Source organism: Gnatocerus cornutus, chromosome 6 (genome assembly GCF_029298725.1).
Source record: "Gnatocerus cornutus isolate USDA-ARS CGAHR chromosome 6, icGnaCorn1.1, whole genome shotgun sequence".
NCBI classification, from domain to species: Eukaryota; Metazoa; Arthropoda; class Insecta; order Coleoptera; family Tenebrionidae; genus Gnatocerus; species Gnatocerus cornutus.
In genome coordinates this window covers 10,768,642-10,784,606 of record NC_142238.1, presented here as the reverse complement: position 1 = coordinate 10,784,606, position 15,965 = coordinate 10,768,642, and positions in this window count along the sequence as shown.

The window sequence follows — 15,965 nt, the reverse complement described above, 5'->3', positions numbered from 1 at the left end:
AAGGAAATGTGCGAACGGAAATGTAAATTTTTACCAAAATTTAGGTCACATACCAATTAATTATGCGTATCAGATAAGTTTTTGGCGATTTTAGAGTGGATTAAATTCTCGGAAATTATACATAGTTGTACCTGTAAATTTTTAAATTCAACACCTGCCCTTTCTTTATTGTAGCCGTTTAATGAGTTAATTCCGACTAGTGTGTTAGAATTCCAATAAATTGAATTTTGTGATAAATGCCTGACATTTCCATCAAAATAGGTTTAATTTGCAAATACACCTGCGTGCAGTATTCATTTCCATAATAGTATCTTTAATAACCAATTTGAACAATTTTTCCACCCCCCATAAATATTGATACATCCAAACAAATAATTCACGCAAACAATAGCTTATGCGAGCTTAATGATAACAGCAAACCTCTCATTAGACTTTACCTTTTTGATTACTGAAGACCTAACTCCAGTTGCGTGTGCAATTACACAAAAGGTGTAGGAACAGCTTTAATTAGATAATAGTAAGTTAGAAATCCCACAAAACACGCATTCACACATCGGAAGTTTTCTTCTATATCCCACCCACCTACTGCCCTAATTCCCCACTCCCTTCTGTGGAGTAACCCTTTGAAAAGGGAGAACCCTGTGACACAATATTAGTCAAGCCCCTTCGTACGCTCTTCTTTCATTTCGTTTTTTCATCTCTCACTCTCTCAACTTTTCACCCTTTTCATGTGAAGCTAGTAGCAACATGGCGGACTTTAAAATTGCATTACACACGCTGGCTAAATTGAATTAACTCTTCACGGAATTTGGGATATGCTGCCCATTAGTTTAATTGCTAATATTTATTTTTCGACTGCCTGAATCTGGAATGGACAGATAAATTGTCGGAGGTTGGGGGACGCCGTTTATCATGCGAATTAAAAACGTGTAGTAGTGCTAAGCTCCATGCTAATACGTCCTCATATTTTTTTATTAAGGGTGGAATCACGTGTGGCGCCATAAATTTTCCACTGGCAAAAACGTATTTGTTTTTAGTTGTGTCCGCATACTTCTATTCCATCATTCTTCATAAAAGAAGATGCAGTTGTGGAAAAATGGTTCCAGTCAGAAAAAATAACACGTGTGTTATTTCACAAGAATAGTTATTTTCGTAACGGCTGACACGTTTTTATCTGCTGTCGTAATTTCTTTGTAAAAAGTCGAAAATAAACTTTGTCATAAAAACTTCCACTCTCAAACAAAGACTTCATGTTATGTTGAATAAATCTAACTTTCTGACCAAGCTTTCGTGCTGGCGTGGATCAGTTTTTCAGCGACTGAAATATACAGAACTTCCGGAGATTGCGTGATGGAAGGATTAAAATAATGCGCTAATGAGAAAGGGTTGTCATTGCGAGGACTAAAAACTACTAATTGTTATTCAAGTGGTCTTCGTGAAGGTTGCAATATCTCCAAAAGCAGGTGACAGTTCTTATGACTGTTCTTTGTATTTAACTTTATGCAGGTACCTGCGTGAGTGAAAAATACCGGATACAATGCAGACGGTAAATGTGTCAAAAATTCGTTGTCTATAAGTGAAAAAACAAATAGAAAATGGATACACTGAGTAATGGTAGCTTAGCATGAGTAAACAGCTCAAAGCTTTGTTTTGAGAATGAGTTATGGCATAATTGTGGTTTACTTCACTTCCTACAAACCAAAAAATCCAATTAATTGATCTATGAGGTGTTTGTTTTTTTATTTCAGTAGAATTCTCTTTGATCAGACTTTTAAAACATACCCTCGAGATACGCGTTGAAATCATAAACTATTATTATTAATTGGATAAGCAAAAATGAATACATCAAGCTTCACGTGGGTACTATACTATGTAATTGCGTACTGAATGAGTAAATAGTAAATCGATCTTGTTTTTATTTTTGCTTGTCAGATTAATATCAGCAACAAGTACACCAATCCGAAAGTATAATGAATAATAATCACTGTTGATAACATCTGCACTTTACACGGTTGCAAATATCAACGAATTTATTAGTAGAACAATTATTGTTCTTTTTAAATCTTATGATCCAAGTAAACCTTCGTGAAAAAGTTTTGATGTGGGCACTGTAAACTAAAAAAGTAATACTTTTGTTTATGTCTTTTTTTTAGAATTGTTTGAACAACACCACAAACACTGCGAAGATAAACAAAAGAATGTTGGGATTATTCAGATTCTTGAATTTCTTAAGATAACGGATTTTCTTTGGATTTTTAGAATTCCTTGCTTGGCTTGAATTTTTTGCGTTTCTCAAACTACTTGAAATTTTTGGATATTCTGAGTGCTTTCAATTTTTTAACATTTGTTACAAATCAGATCTCCTCTTATGTCTAATCTAATTTTTTACAATTTTCATTTTCCATGTTTTAATTTTAATTGCTGTAGATTTTTGAACAAATAATAACTGAATTAAATGCGATTGAAGTTTTGGGTAGTGAATTTTAGTTCGAAATCCTCCATATCTCCGAAACTAAGAAAGGGTTTCGCCATCATTTTTCTCCAACTTTTTTGCTTGAAATACACTCCCAGATTTCTAAAATTGGATGCCAATTTTTTTGAGAAAATAAGTCCGATTCAAACAAAAAATTTTAGATTTTTGTTTTTTTGACCGCTACTCGTAAGCTATTTGACCTACCGATCTGAGATTTAGCCAGTTGATACATTTTGAGCTGCTCTTTTGATTGGCGATAGATAACTCAAAGGTATTAAACGTCATTTTTTCACCGAAAAAGTTGATTAAATATGAGAACGAAAAGACTCTTTGAAAACTGAATTTTATCAATATCTCATTTATTTGTGAAACAAACTCAAGTTATTAATGCTCATTTAACGAAAAATTTTAAGCGAAATTCAAAACTGTGTGATTTTTTAACGTAGGTACATCAACAAATAGCACAATTAAAAGCCTTTGAAGTTTTGGGCTAGGCGAAAATTTTGAAGCTCTGGAATATTTAGTGTTCGAAATCTGTACTACAGATAGAAAGCTGCAGTTTATTATTCATTGTTTTTTTCGTCTTTTTTGCAAAGAATTCTGGTTTTACGTATGCCGAATCAAAAATTATTTTTTTTCAAAAAAGTTTTGATAAAAACGATGTAAATCTATTTCGGCCGATATCTAGCTTATTTGTGGAGCGAATTTAAGTTATTGACACTCAATGTACGCAAAATTTAACTCAGAATTCAAAACTGTGCGATTAAAAGCGATTAAAATTTTTTCCGGTCCTCGATATCTTCGGAACTTCAACAGGTAGAAAAATGGGGTTTCTGCCATAGTTATTCTATCGATTTTGTTGCTAAAAATCCGTTATTACTGACCTCAAATTTGAAAATTATTTTTTAAAAAAATTCGTTTTGAACTATACTCTGAAAATATTTAATTTTTATTTTTTTTAAGCACCACTCGCAAAATCCTTCAGCTACCAATCTTTTCAATGTTGCTTTTTATATGACACATTTAAAGCAGCAATGATGATGGGTCATGCTGATGAATTTTTTTATTTTTGAATGAGCTTGAATGTGTCCCTCTGTCTGTAATCTTAACTATGTCTGTTTATGGGAGCAAAAGGATGTTTTTTGTTAGTAATTTAATTGAACTTCAGAACATAAGTACCACTTATAAGGTGACATCATTGCCACACTTAGCACATAATCTTTTAAATTAATTATGTGTTGCTCCTATAAGTTATAACACGACCTCATTTTGATACAACTTTTGATACAGAAAAAATTTAATTAAAAAAAATGAAGTACACCTACACATAATCTAAAAATTTTATTTCTTTAGTTTCAAACATAAAGCTCGGTAGACAGCACTCTTAGCAATCGTGTGTTTATACCAAAATCCGATTGAATTCTCGGAAGAATATTCTAAGTAATCTCTAGTGTGCATTGATGTATTTACAAAAAAACATCTCTTCAAAAAATCGTCTATTGCAGAACGTTCTATATTAAAAAACTTTAGTGGTGTAGGCAAATCTGAACTCAAAGTAAGCTCAAAAGCTCAGTCAAGCACACGAGATATCACGCTGTGTCTATTTCTTTACTCGTGTCAAAGTTTTAAACTTTTTCGTCCTTGTATATGTAGATGGTGTGCTTTCAGTAGGAAGTTTCTTTTTTATACGAGACGGAGATGAAGAGGGAATGTCCGTATTGCTTGGATTATTCAATAGAACGCATATGCACGCAACAGGCGCTTCAAACTCCGCTTAAAGTTCAAAGGTGCAATATTCGAGGGACCGGTGCCTGATATGTTACAAGGCTTCCGTCACTTTTGCAGTTTAAATGTGATTTGGTTGGTCCCTAGAGAAGAACGTCGTTGGGATTTATGGAATGGAGGACATGGGAGCCATTTTCTGGTAAATATCGTGAATTATCTGCGAAATAATAGACGAAGGAGCACGGGAAATGGGGAAATTGAATGGCACGCGTCTTGAATTGTCGCCTACAAAACGAATTTTTGTAGCAATAAAGTGGTATTAAATTTGGAAGGATATGTGTCCTTGATACGTCGTATCTTTTTAATTTGGCAAGTGCATCAATTTCGGCGTTTACACGTAGACGCAATCAAATTATGACCTTTTGAATCATGCATGTGCAGGGTTACGTTAAGTGGTTATGAGGCAATGCCGAGGGTCTTTGATGCCTAGAATATGGGCGTGTTATAGATTTAACAGACTACCGTCGGCTAAAAACACGATATTTTACGGAGAGAGAACACCCCACCCACCTCTGGAATGACCTCATCAGTTTGTAACCCTTTAGCCCTGATTGAAGTGCATGAATCAACTCTCATTGTAAATTGCGCTGCTGCTATTGGTGCAGAGGCAACCCCTGATTTGTTTGTTGCTGGCCCAACTGTGCGGCCATTTTTAACAATGTTCTTTTTTTTTGAAGGGGAAGAACTGTTCATATCCCTACACAACAGCAGGAAGCCAAGGTCGTTGATGAACAGATTGGAAGCAGGAATAGGAAGCTCATGTGGAGCGGAATGTTTTGATATTTTTAGACATTTATTAAATTAATAGCCACAATGAAATTACATAAACACTAAAAAGTTTGTTTTACACTCGGGTCCTAATTGTCATCACAAGATTGTTTAAGCCATCAAATTTGTCACCTCTAAATTTAAATATAAATAAAAAAGAATAAAGAACAATGTTTTTGAGTTTAAGCAAATTTTCCTAATAAATATAAAATGTCTCTGCTAAGTTTACATTTCTAATATTTACATATTTGCATGTGTTTATAGTAGTGACGGGTTTTAGGTAATTGGGCACTTATAAGTAGGTAGGAACTTTTAAACAATTTTTAGAGGTTTTCGCTTTTAACATAGCCTTACTCAATATTGTTCTGAATTCCAAATTATACTTTCAATCAGGTCAAGAACTCATTTAGGGCTTTAGTAGAATTAGTTAATTAGCACCAGTAAAATTGATTCGTTTTGGTCCTACATAAATAATTAAGTTTGCAATATACTACAGAACGTTACGACTCACCAAATAACGGCCACTAATCCCGAGGGAAAACTTCATAGGTTTGTGTTTTACGATAGGGTTTCAATAGTGTAAAATTTAATTTGGTAGTATTACCAGGGTAGACTTAGGAATTGGGATCCATTAAATTAACACTTCATACTTTATTTGAGCGACTTCTAAATAGGGGAAATAAATTGTTTACCATTCCAATAAGACTCAGATGTAACATTTCCAGCAGAATTTAATATTTTGAGATTATAGTTATGAAACGACAGCAGAGCTAGTTTATGTCCACAGTAAAATGTACATTAAAGTGTTCCAAATATCAAAATAGTGTTCCTCCGTACACCAAAACACAATAAAATCATTTTAATGAAGCGCAAACTTGAAATCAATTTATTAGTCACCGGAATACGACGACCTATTTAGATTAGATCAACAAAGTCGATCATTGTGTTTAAATTGCCCCATCTGTCTAGAAAAAGACGAACTTACAAACGCAAAAGAATGAACATGTTTATTTCAATATCTGGTTACGCAAATAAAAATTGCAAAACAACTTTCAAGGATAAAGATACCAGTTGGAACTGCAAGGTTACGAAGTTGTTAAATTTAGAGCCATATAAACCAATTTTTTTAAAATTTGGCTTATCTTCGCGCCGAGTTCAGCTGTGAAATGTTGTTTGTGTGTGTTCTTTAGATTAAGATAGCTATAATATAGTGTGATTATTTATTGTGTTAACAAAAGTCAGTGTGATAATAAGAGATAACAGTAATCTCGTTACGATAGGTTATGTAGGTAGTGTGAGGAAATGCGCAAAAAATTCTGTGATTTCCTATTTTAAACTGATAAAGATGAAACAAGAGTTGGATTTTTAAACTAATTTAGATAAAAGGATTAAGTGTTTGTTGTTATACACCCATAGTTGTTACTTAAGAGGTTTTATTTTCGTGAGATAACGATAAATAGAACAAAATACTTTTGTTTTATTAGAGATAATTTTTTTAAGATGATATTAGGTACGAGGTGTGGTGTTAAAGTGGATAATATAGATAAAGTCGACACAACTCAAAAATTATTTAATAAATTTACCGAGTATGAAAAAAATAACGAACCGTAAAAATACTTTTTTCATTAAAATGTGATACATATGTTAAAAATTTTGTATCTTTTTTTAATTATGGAAATGATTAACTGCGTTGACTTGGTCTTTCTGCCAGGACAAAGTTAATTAATTACATTTTTTTTCTTTTACTATTAAAACGTAGCTATATTTACTTACTTCCTATATCTGTAACTTCCATTTTATTATTTGCCAGTTTAAATAAAAAACGTGATTTTGACGATTTTTCTCCGAAAAAATTTATTATATGTACAGTGGAACCTCGCAATAATAAGTTCGGATATAATGAGAGACGAGAGAATTTTAAGTCACCGACAATTTTCTTTATAATTTATTTCTTTATAACAAGCATATCTCAGTTATTATAGTGAGGTGGAATTTTTAAGCCTAAAACTCGGATATATCGTGCAAAATTGTCTAGTCAACTGCGTAAAACCTGGCTATAACGAAACCACACACAGTATACGACTTTTGTTAAGGAAATATTCATTTCTGAGAAGTGCATCCGGTGTTATTCTCTTTCGAGTTTATTTGATCCACGTGTGATTCGATGGAAACATTACGTTATGATACGTTACCAAGAAGTGTCAGTGTCTTTCAGTAAAAAAAGAAGTGCTTCACTTTAAATGATGGTCAGCGAGGTTTCCTTCTTTATGAGGAGCATACTTCTAGAGTGTCCCTGTTTATTTCATAATAATTAATTTTATATCTATCTTTAACTTGAGTAAATTAAATTTAGTAGATATACATATATATTCATTATCAAATCATGTAACACTTACCTAATCTACGTAATTAAAACAGATCACGTTTCAGAGACATGTGATATTCAAAAATAACATTCCGATTATTTTTTAATTTAATCCACACTTTATTATATTTACATTATTCTGATAGGAAGAATACACATACACATACCTATCAATCCAAAAAAATTCTTTCTCTTCAAATTTTCGTTATTTTAAAATGTATTTTATGAGCCATTTCGGCATTTGGTTTCCTGACCACTTCAGTGTATGACAAATCGCAACATCCCATAAATATGCGGTATGCCAAAGCTAAAGAAATAGAATCGCATCTGCAATGGTGGGTAGTGATGGGGGTTACCACAACCGACGCGAACCCTTAAGACAAATGGATTATTGCCCTATAAAACTCTCTTTAAAATGGGCAGAGCAAAATGAAAAAGTAATTTTTTGCGGTCTTAAAACTAAAACTCCCGCAAACGTAAAAAGTCGAAAAGAATTGGTTTGTGCCTACAAACAAATAATTTCGAAAGAAAACAAACTTTTTAGTATAATTATTTTATTGTTTGTTTAGTCCCTGACATTTTGTTTAAGTAATGGTTTGAAATCAATTGAGCACATCAGCGGATCAGAATTCTAAATAGAGGCAACCATATATACAGAAATAAAACAAAGCTGTTGCAGATCTAGAGCTGATACATTTATAATAAAATAACGGTGCATAGCTGATACTGATTGTGTCGATTTTTTTTTATATTATTTGAAGAAACCATTTCGAATGTTTAAAGCGCAACTGAGCTTATTACGAAAATATTAAATATTTAACATCTTTCCGGCGAAGCCTTACCTCAGCAGCCAATCTCTTGCTTTTACAAGCAATAAATTGAAAAATAACAGAGCCGTTTCATAAACAGGTTCATAACAATAGTGCCTCTTATCGTAGTCAAGCAAGTCGCAATAACCTTACTTCGATTTAGTCCGACAGCTTATACACTTTATGAGGCCACCCTTAGGGTTTTATATTGAGGATATGGATCGCAGCTTCGGTGCGAAATTGATCCCTAATCTCCCACGTTGTTTCAGCGATGAAGCGATATAACATGTCACCAACTACCTTTTCAATAGATCCGTTTGTAATGCATTTGGAAAATAAACTCAGTTCCTTGATTTAATGACTTCCTTTTTTATCGCCTCCGCAGTCGTTATAGTGCTGCACCTCCTGCTTTGATGAACTCTAAAACAAATCACGACCGGCTACCGAACTGCTTCTTTATTGCCGTCACCATTACCTATGGGGCTGTTTTCCAGCAGGAACCCAATAACTGGAATTAAAAGGATTCAGGCAAATTCCAGTCTATGGCTGCGAAGGAAAGTTACTCCCGGAATTTGCTCCAGGTAAAAACAAAAATTTCAGACTGCGAATTCTATCTACTTTAAAATTTCAATTATTGACGTTCACAGCAAGCAGTTGATAATAATTATTGAACTCCATAACATGGCGTCGTCTGGATCAATAGTGATAAATATTTGAGGGTAAATACGGGATAATATGCATGTTTGATGGTAACATTGGAACGTGTAGCACTCCTCACATCCATATATATGTCGGTGGCGAACACAGAGTTAATTGCAAATAGTGACACGAATGCGTCGTTAAACCACCAGAGGCCGTCAGTCGTAAAGTGTTTATCCCGGCTATAAAATGATACCCCAGCACCTGATACCCAGACAACTTTAAATAGAAGTGTGGAAAGTATAAAGATATTTTAAAACTTAAGTAATATAAGTTCGACTAAACTAGTAGTTAAAATAGCGAGTGTAAATATTTATGCAACGCAATATACAGTTATGAATACTGTAATCAATTTTCATCCTTTCCAGAATTTGACAAACAAAAGTTGGACACTGTTGGCAAATGAAAGAGAGAGATAGTATGAAAAGCAGACAACTCGAGAAACAGATTTATTAAATAAATTAGCAATTTTTTACGTTGCTCTATAGTCTAAATAAATTAGAGACCATTTCTAAAATTCAACGACCTGGGAGACACCTCTTTCACCATACAATTTTCAAGCCATTAAAGTTGCATTTTATCCAGAATAGAGAAGAAAAAAGTGTGAGCTATACGTAATTAAAATTATTACAATTTTACATTTGCATACACATCTAAAAGAATATAATAGTGGCGTAAAAAGCAAAGTTTGTGCAAACAATGATCATTAGAAATGCATTCAAAACTCTGCAAACGTTGTTGTAATTCGCCACTTGCGCATTCTTTGCACGTTTCCACAGGCAAATTAATTCAAAAGAAGTCTGGCTTTTATTTCGTAATTAAGATATTTTTACACTAGAATTTCTAGAATTTAATTAAATGCATACAAACGGGCAGGACAATAAAACAAAATGACTCACACATCTAGAGCTAAATTAAACACAGGTTTTTAATTATCCACCCTCAGTTTATATTTCGACGACCACTCGAATCCGACGGCCACCATACCAGATTTTTTAAAGCGTAACCAATGGCAACGCTGAACTCCTCTATAGTTCCTATAAATTAACAGGCACTTGTTTCCGAAAAATAAAATTCCCTGCATGTTACATAAAACGCATTATCTTACATTTTTCATAAGGTTGACCTCTACGTTGTTAAAATATTTTAATGTCGAAAAATATATAAAATTTTATGGTTCGCCTGTTGTAAATTTCGACGCTAGTAAAGATCTGCAGCTCGCACCCTTCACCCATCCGAATGCACTGTCGTAAAATTTCTTCGTTTCCTCCACAATCATCAATAACAACAATGATGTCCTGTTACAATGTTGTTTACATTCTCCTAATTTGTTCCGGTCGGATGAAAAGCCGCAACACCTAGATAAACGGAGCCGGATGGCGATATACCAATAAGATTCTGGTTTATTAATTAGTGAGAGGAGCATCCCGATTAATTTGGAGTTTAATTAAGGCGGCGCCATCAGTCATGTGCCCCCAAGATGAACCGGATGGGGTTGCGTATTGTCTCGCTGATAAAGCAATCTTTTAATAAGTTCGCCAAGAACGCCAGGAATGTGATTGAATGCGAGCTTGCCGCTGGCTTTGCTTCACTCGATGACACTCCTTATTTACCGTTTTGCGAATTTTCAGCTCGCTTCTCGCTCACCTTTTTCTAATTTACTCAAGTGGACGAAGTTTCAGGGTCTTTTGAAATTTTTAGCGAGTTTTAGTTCTAAAGACTTCTCTTACCTCCAACTCGATACAGATCTCGTTTACCATTTACTTGTATACTGTATTTACATTTTTAAGATGTCAGTTGATTAGTATAACGAGCCCTTTAAACATGGTTTTGTATATTGAGTCGGTCTTATTGAGCTGACGTTACATGTTTTTCAAGTAGTAATGTAAAGAGTCAAACATGAGTTAATTTGTTATTTTTGGTTTTAACGAGTAAAATATAAAGGAAATCAGAAAAAAACAGGTTTTTTGCCAAATAATGAAATTATATAATATAAAAATTTGAGAGAGAAGAGTTATTCAAGTTATGAGGAAATACCATCAACAGAATCGTCTCATAGGGGAATATTAAACAGAAATATTTACTTAAAATAAAAATTATCCTTAATATTTTTCTTTGACGATTATCAATAAAGTTTCCAATACAAAATTTAAAAAAAATAAAGAAAATGTAGTGATTAAAAGGAATATCTGAAAGAATTTGGAAAAATGTAAAAAAAACTTGAAAAAAATTGCCGAATTTAAGGAGAAATTATAGTTATAGAAAATGTAATATAAAGTCTAAAGAAAACATAGAGGTCCTAAACATAACCTAAAGGAAATAAAACGAGTCAAAGAAAATAATCCAAAAAAAGTTTACAGATCTAAGGAAAAAATCTAAAGAAAAAAATAAGAAAAAATTGATATAAAATCCAAAAGATAGCAAAACAGAATTTGAGAAAAAATCCAGAACATTCAAGGAGAATTGGATCAAACCTAAAAAGAATTCAAACGATCTTCAGAAATTCGGAAGAATCAAACCTAATACATATACAGGTCTGGCAATACTTGTGGGCATCCCTAAAATCGTCTTTAATTTTAAAGATAAAAGTTTAAAAATTTCGATTCGGTTATAGTTAAGTAAGCTCTAGGATCTGATAAAAAATTTTGTTTTTGTCACCGATAGTTCGGCGATAGTCGCGACGACTAAAAATTGAAATTTTTAGCAATTTTTTCGAGCTTCTGTGACTATAATTGCTACGTTAAATTATTTTCAATAGAACTGCTTTAATATTTAATTTTAGTTGGTGATTGCTTGCACAAAAACTCGAAAATCGCAAAAAAATACAGCTGCTAAGCATCGCGACGCCAAACTATTGGCGATAAATAACAAATATTTTTGCGCCAGATTCTGTCATGTGAGCCACAAAATTTTTGTTTAGGGTAGGCCATGAAACGAAAATTTACAAAGTGATGCCTATGAAATGTGTATTTAAAATTAAATTAAAATATCGTAAAATAAGTTCAACACAAAATCTCGGAGAACTTTCTAGTTGCCCATCTGTTATGTTTAAAAAAAATTAAATAATGTAAATACAAGAAAAATGTGCTAAATTTCAGTTTGTACTTGAAAGCTAAATGTGTAACTTATGCCCGCGTTCATGTCGTAACTCTCATAACGAAGAATGTTGATCTAGACTTCTAAAAATGTTGGCATGTTTTACGGAACGTATCTACATGTATGACTTCCTTGTATAGTTTCATCGGCGAACGTTGATCTAAAGAATTCGAACAAGACGGCATTTTATTCAAGATGATTTTTGCGCACAAATTCTAAGTCAATCAGTTTTTAGCGGGAAATTTTCTTCAGCTTCTAAAGACTCCAAGTAGAATGTTTTTCCATCAATCAATCGAGAATTTAGAGAATCTACCGAAAAGCCTACGTCTCCACCATTACTTCATCATTAAAATGTTGAAAGTCATACTTGCCCCTCAAAATCTGCATGAAGAACATGTCACGAAAAATATGAACGGTGCTTCACCACAACTTCGGTTATTTTCCTCATTAAATATAGCCGAAACGGAATGTTAATGGCCCAATCAAAACTTCCGCAGTGTTTATGCAACCCTTCCGAGCGATAAAACCTCGTTGTATTAATTCAAAATAACTTTATCGGCACTTAACAAAATGACGTGGCCTATTTAAGCACCTAAGTTGGTTGTTACCGCTGCCAGACTGTATGCGAATTGCGCCTCATAACTTCTTAAAGATTCTGCCTCGACGCCCTCACATGGGTACCTCATTTTTGTTTGATGGACGCAGTTACTGAAGCTTTAAAATCCACACACCCCATCTTGGAGCTTAACTGGACGTTTACCATAGGGGGATCCACTGTAGTGGTCCGTCTAGTTTCTGAAAGCCGTGGAAGTTTATAGATGATATAAAATAAATGTAATGCGATAGTAGAGCGCTTCTGAAATTAAAGTAATAAAACAGGATTATATGTGGGTTTTAAAATAAAGGAACGCAAATATTTTGAGGGAGTTTCGAATAAACGGTTTATAGATTTAGGGGGTGATTGTACACTTTATTGCCGGGTATGTGCGTGCGAAGTGAATCACATACATATACAGTGTGATCCGGAAGAAATGCCGTCACGTGAAAGAAGAAAACTCAATTTGGATCATTCTGCGAGCGAGGGGTGATTTAATTAAAAGAATAATCCGAGAGTCCAGAAAATAAATTAGACCAATTACCGGTGACGTTGTGACATCAAACGTCACTTTCTGAAGTCAAACAACTAAGAAAAATGATTGGGAAAATTGAATCAATTACTCTTATCTACCCCGGCTTTCCGCCAATCAACTCGCCAATAATTAAATCCCTGACAATACAACCGACCGTTCCTTCTATCATAATTGATATCTCAGCAGGTCGTGCCTGGTAACGGAGTAACGGTCACCTGCACTCGTGGCCATCAGGATCAAAGAATCCTGCAGGCTACACACAATACCGCACCATCGGACGTTTCTATCCGGAACCCGCTGTTAATATGAAGAGGGTTTTAATCCTATTTTATTAGGACTGATGGCGATTTATAAAAGGATGCTGCTTTCAAAAGCTTGGTTAAAATTGCATGAATAAAGTATTAAAGCTGTTGGACAATATTGATTTTTGTTGCGTCGTTGATCAACCTGATTTCATCAATACGTCTGCTTCGTGATTAGTTCTTGTTAAAGTATACAATAAAAGTAGTAAAACTTAGGTATTTTCCGTTCAATTTAGATTCTGATCCTCGGTCTATCCGCGCTTATTGAAATATCGTACTCCAGTTGTATAGACAGAAATAACAAAGAGCTCACAGCTCCGATTGATTGCAAATCGACAGTTGGCACGCGGTGGATTATCACGGGGATATTTCTCGGCCCTTTGATAGATCTCTAGATACATTACATTCACGGAAGGCATTTTAATGGTTCAGTAAATTGCCGGTATTTCATATTCCACATAATATTACACATTGTTGAAGGAAAATCCTACACATATTTACAGATGAAATTGAGATTGCTGCTTATAAAAATCGGATTTTGCAGGAGCTGAAGAATTTATCGTCAAATTCTCTGAGCTGTGACGTATTTTCTATATGAAAATAGCACAAAGTGAATTTAGTTTCACATTGTAATAAACGCTACATTTTTCACATTGCCGTTAAAAATGGCCGCTTAATTAAACCGGAAAGTTTATTAAAATTAAATTGTGTCCTTTTTCGAATTCAGATTGGATTTGTCGGAATAAAATCAACTTCTGTAACAACCCTTCACCAAATTCAAGGTCTATTTCGATTTTAATCCTCGTTGCATGTTTGTACGTTCATCTGTGCCCAGCAACAGGGGGTGTTTGGTAATTTATAAAACAATGAGCAGTAGGACAGGAGGGCATCTGGCGCACCCTAGCATATACAAGAGAACCCCCGCCGTTATTTGAACAAGTCCATATCAGCACCCTTTCCGATCCGGAGCCTGAACTTGTCTCGTTTCGAACCTCCCAATTTACATCTCAACGAGCTAATTACATCATAAATTGCATCAATAATTCTTCCATCGACATAACGAATTCATCGTACGCACTTTTCCAAAGATCACACAATAAAAGTCTAATCCGATGCGATATTGAATATTTAGTAATCTCGATAAGTAAAACGTGCGGATCGCATGCTAAGCAAGGATTGCCAACAATCGGTCGTAATGCAATGCTGGTTGAAATTTAAAATTCCGGAGGGAGAGATAACTAGCTATAATTCCGGCATAGAAGCGATCCAGGACATTCACTGGAAAGGCGAAAACGTCACAACCTGTTTTATATTCACATGGGAGAAGACTTGATAATATACAAACATTTTTTTATATTTCGATATTGCCAACAGAGTCTATCAGAAAGTTGAAGAGGTGCTAAATTTTTATGCAAATGTTATTGGTGTGTGCACGAGGGCATTAAGATATCAAATCAGGGCCGGGACCGTTCGATTCGATTTTGTGGGCTTAGATCAAGTGATTGCTAAAATAAACTAATCGCAGAGGTTAGGAGATTTCTAAAAAAAAACACAATAGTCAAAGAGAAAAATTGAGCGAATTTTCAATTTTCGTGTGGTATTTTTTAAATATGTAATTTGGGGTTTGGGAAAAAAGTTTTGACGCAAATAAAGTAGCTTTTATCGTACATAAAATAAATGTGGAATTTTCTGAGGTAAGTACAAAAAAAGTATTTTAATTGGTTTAATAAAAATCTGCAATTTTAGTATTGAAAAAGTAAAAAATAATAAATAAAGAAATAAACATTCTTATTAATTATTCTTATTAATAAACAATTAAAAGTAAGCAGTAGCTTCCGAACTGTGAAATTAAATTTCTTTTCTATAAGTAGATGAAGAAACGCGTATTTTGGATTGCCTACTTTACGCTATTGACTGTTCTAAAATTACGAAAAGAATTCTCAGAAATTAGAGAGGAAATTTGCCATTTCAGACTTTGACCATCAATCAGTTACTTTTTTTCTATACTTGGAATTTATTTATTACCTGAAATCTATTATCTATTGATTTCCAAAAATGCTATTTAAAGAGTGAAAGTCATCAAATCACATGATGCTATAATTACTATTCTTTCAAACGAGTCTTTAGAAATGTATTTCCATACAAATGTTCTTGAATTAGGAAAAACCAAATTAATTTTGATTATTTCCAATAGTCAGTTATGACTGTTTTGTGGTTTGTGGTTGTGCTTCCGCAATATTGCTAGAGTAATTCCAGTTGATTGGACTACTGATAAAAGATCGAATCAATTATGAACGAAATATCATTTTAAAAAATATAACTTTTGTATAAAGTGCCTCCCACATTTCACGTTGAAAGTTAAAACGTTTTATAATTCAATGGGTTCTATTTTCGCGTAAGCTCTAATGGCATCATCGATATCTAGTTTCCGTAATAATGTCGTCTGGCAAAAGCACACGTCACTTCCAGTAATTGAATAAACATACTAGCAATTTATCCGAGCATTAGACCTAATATATTCGAAAAAGCTTTCCGTCC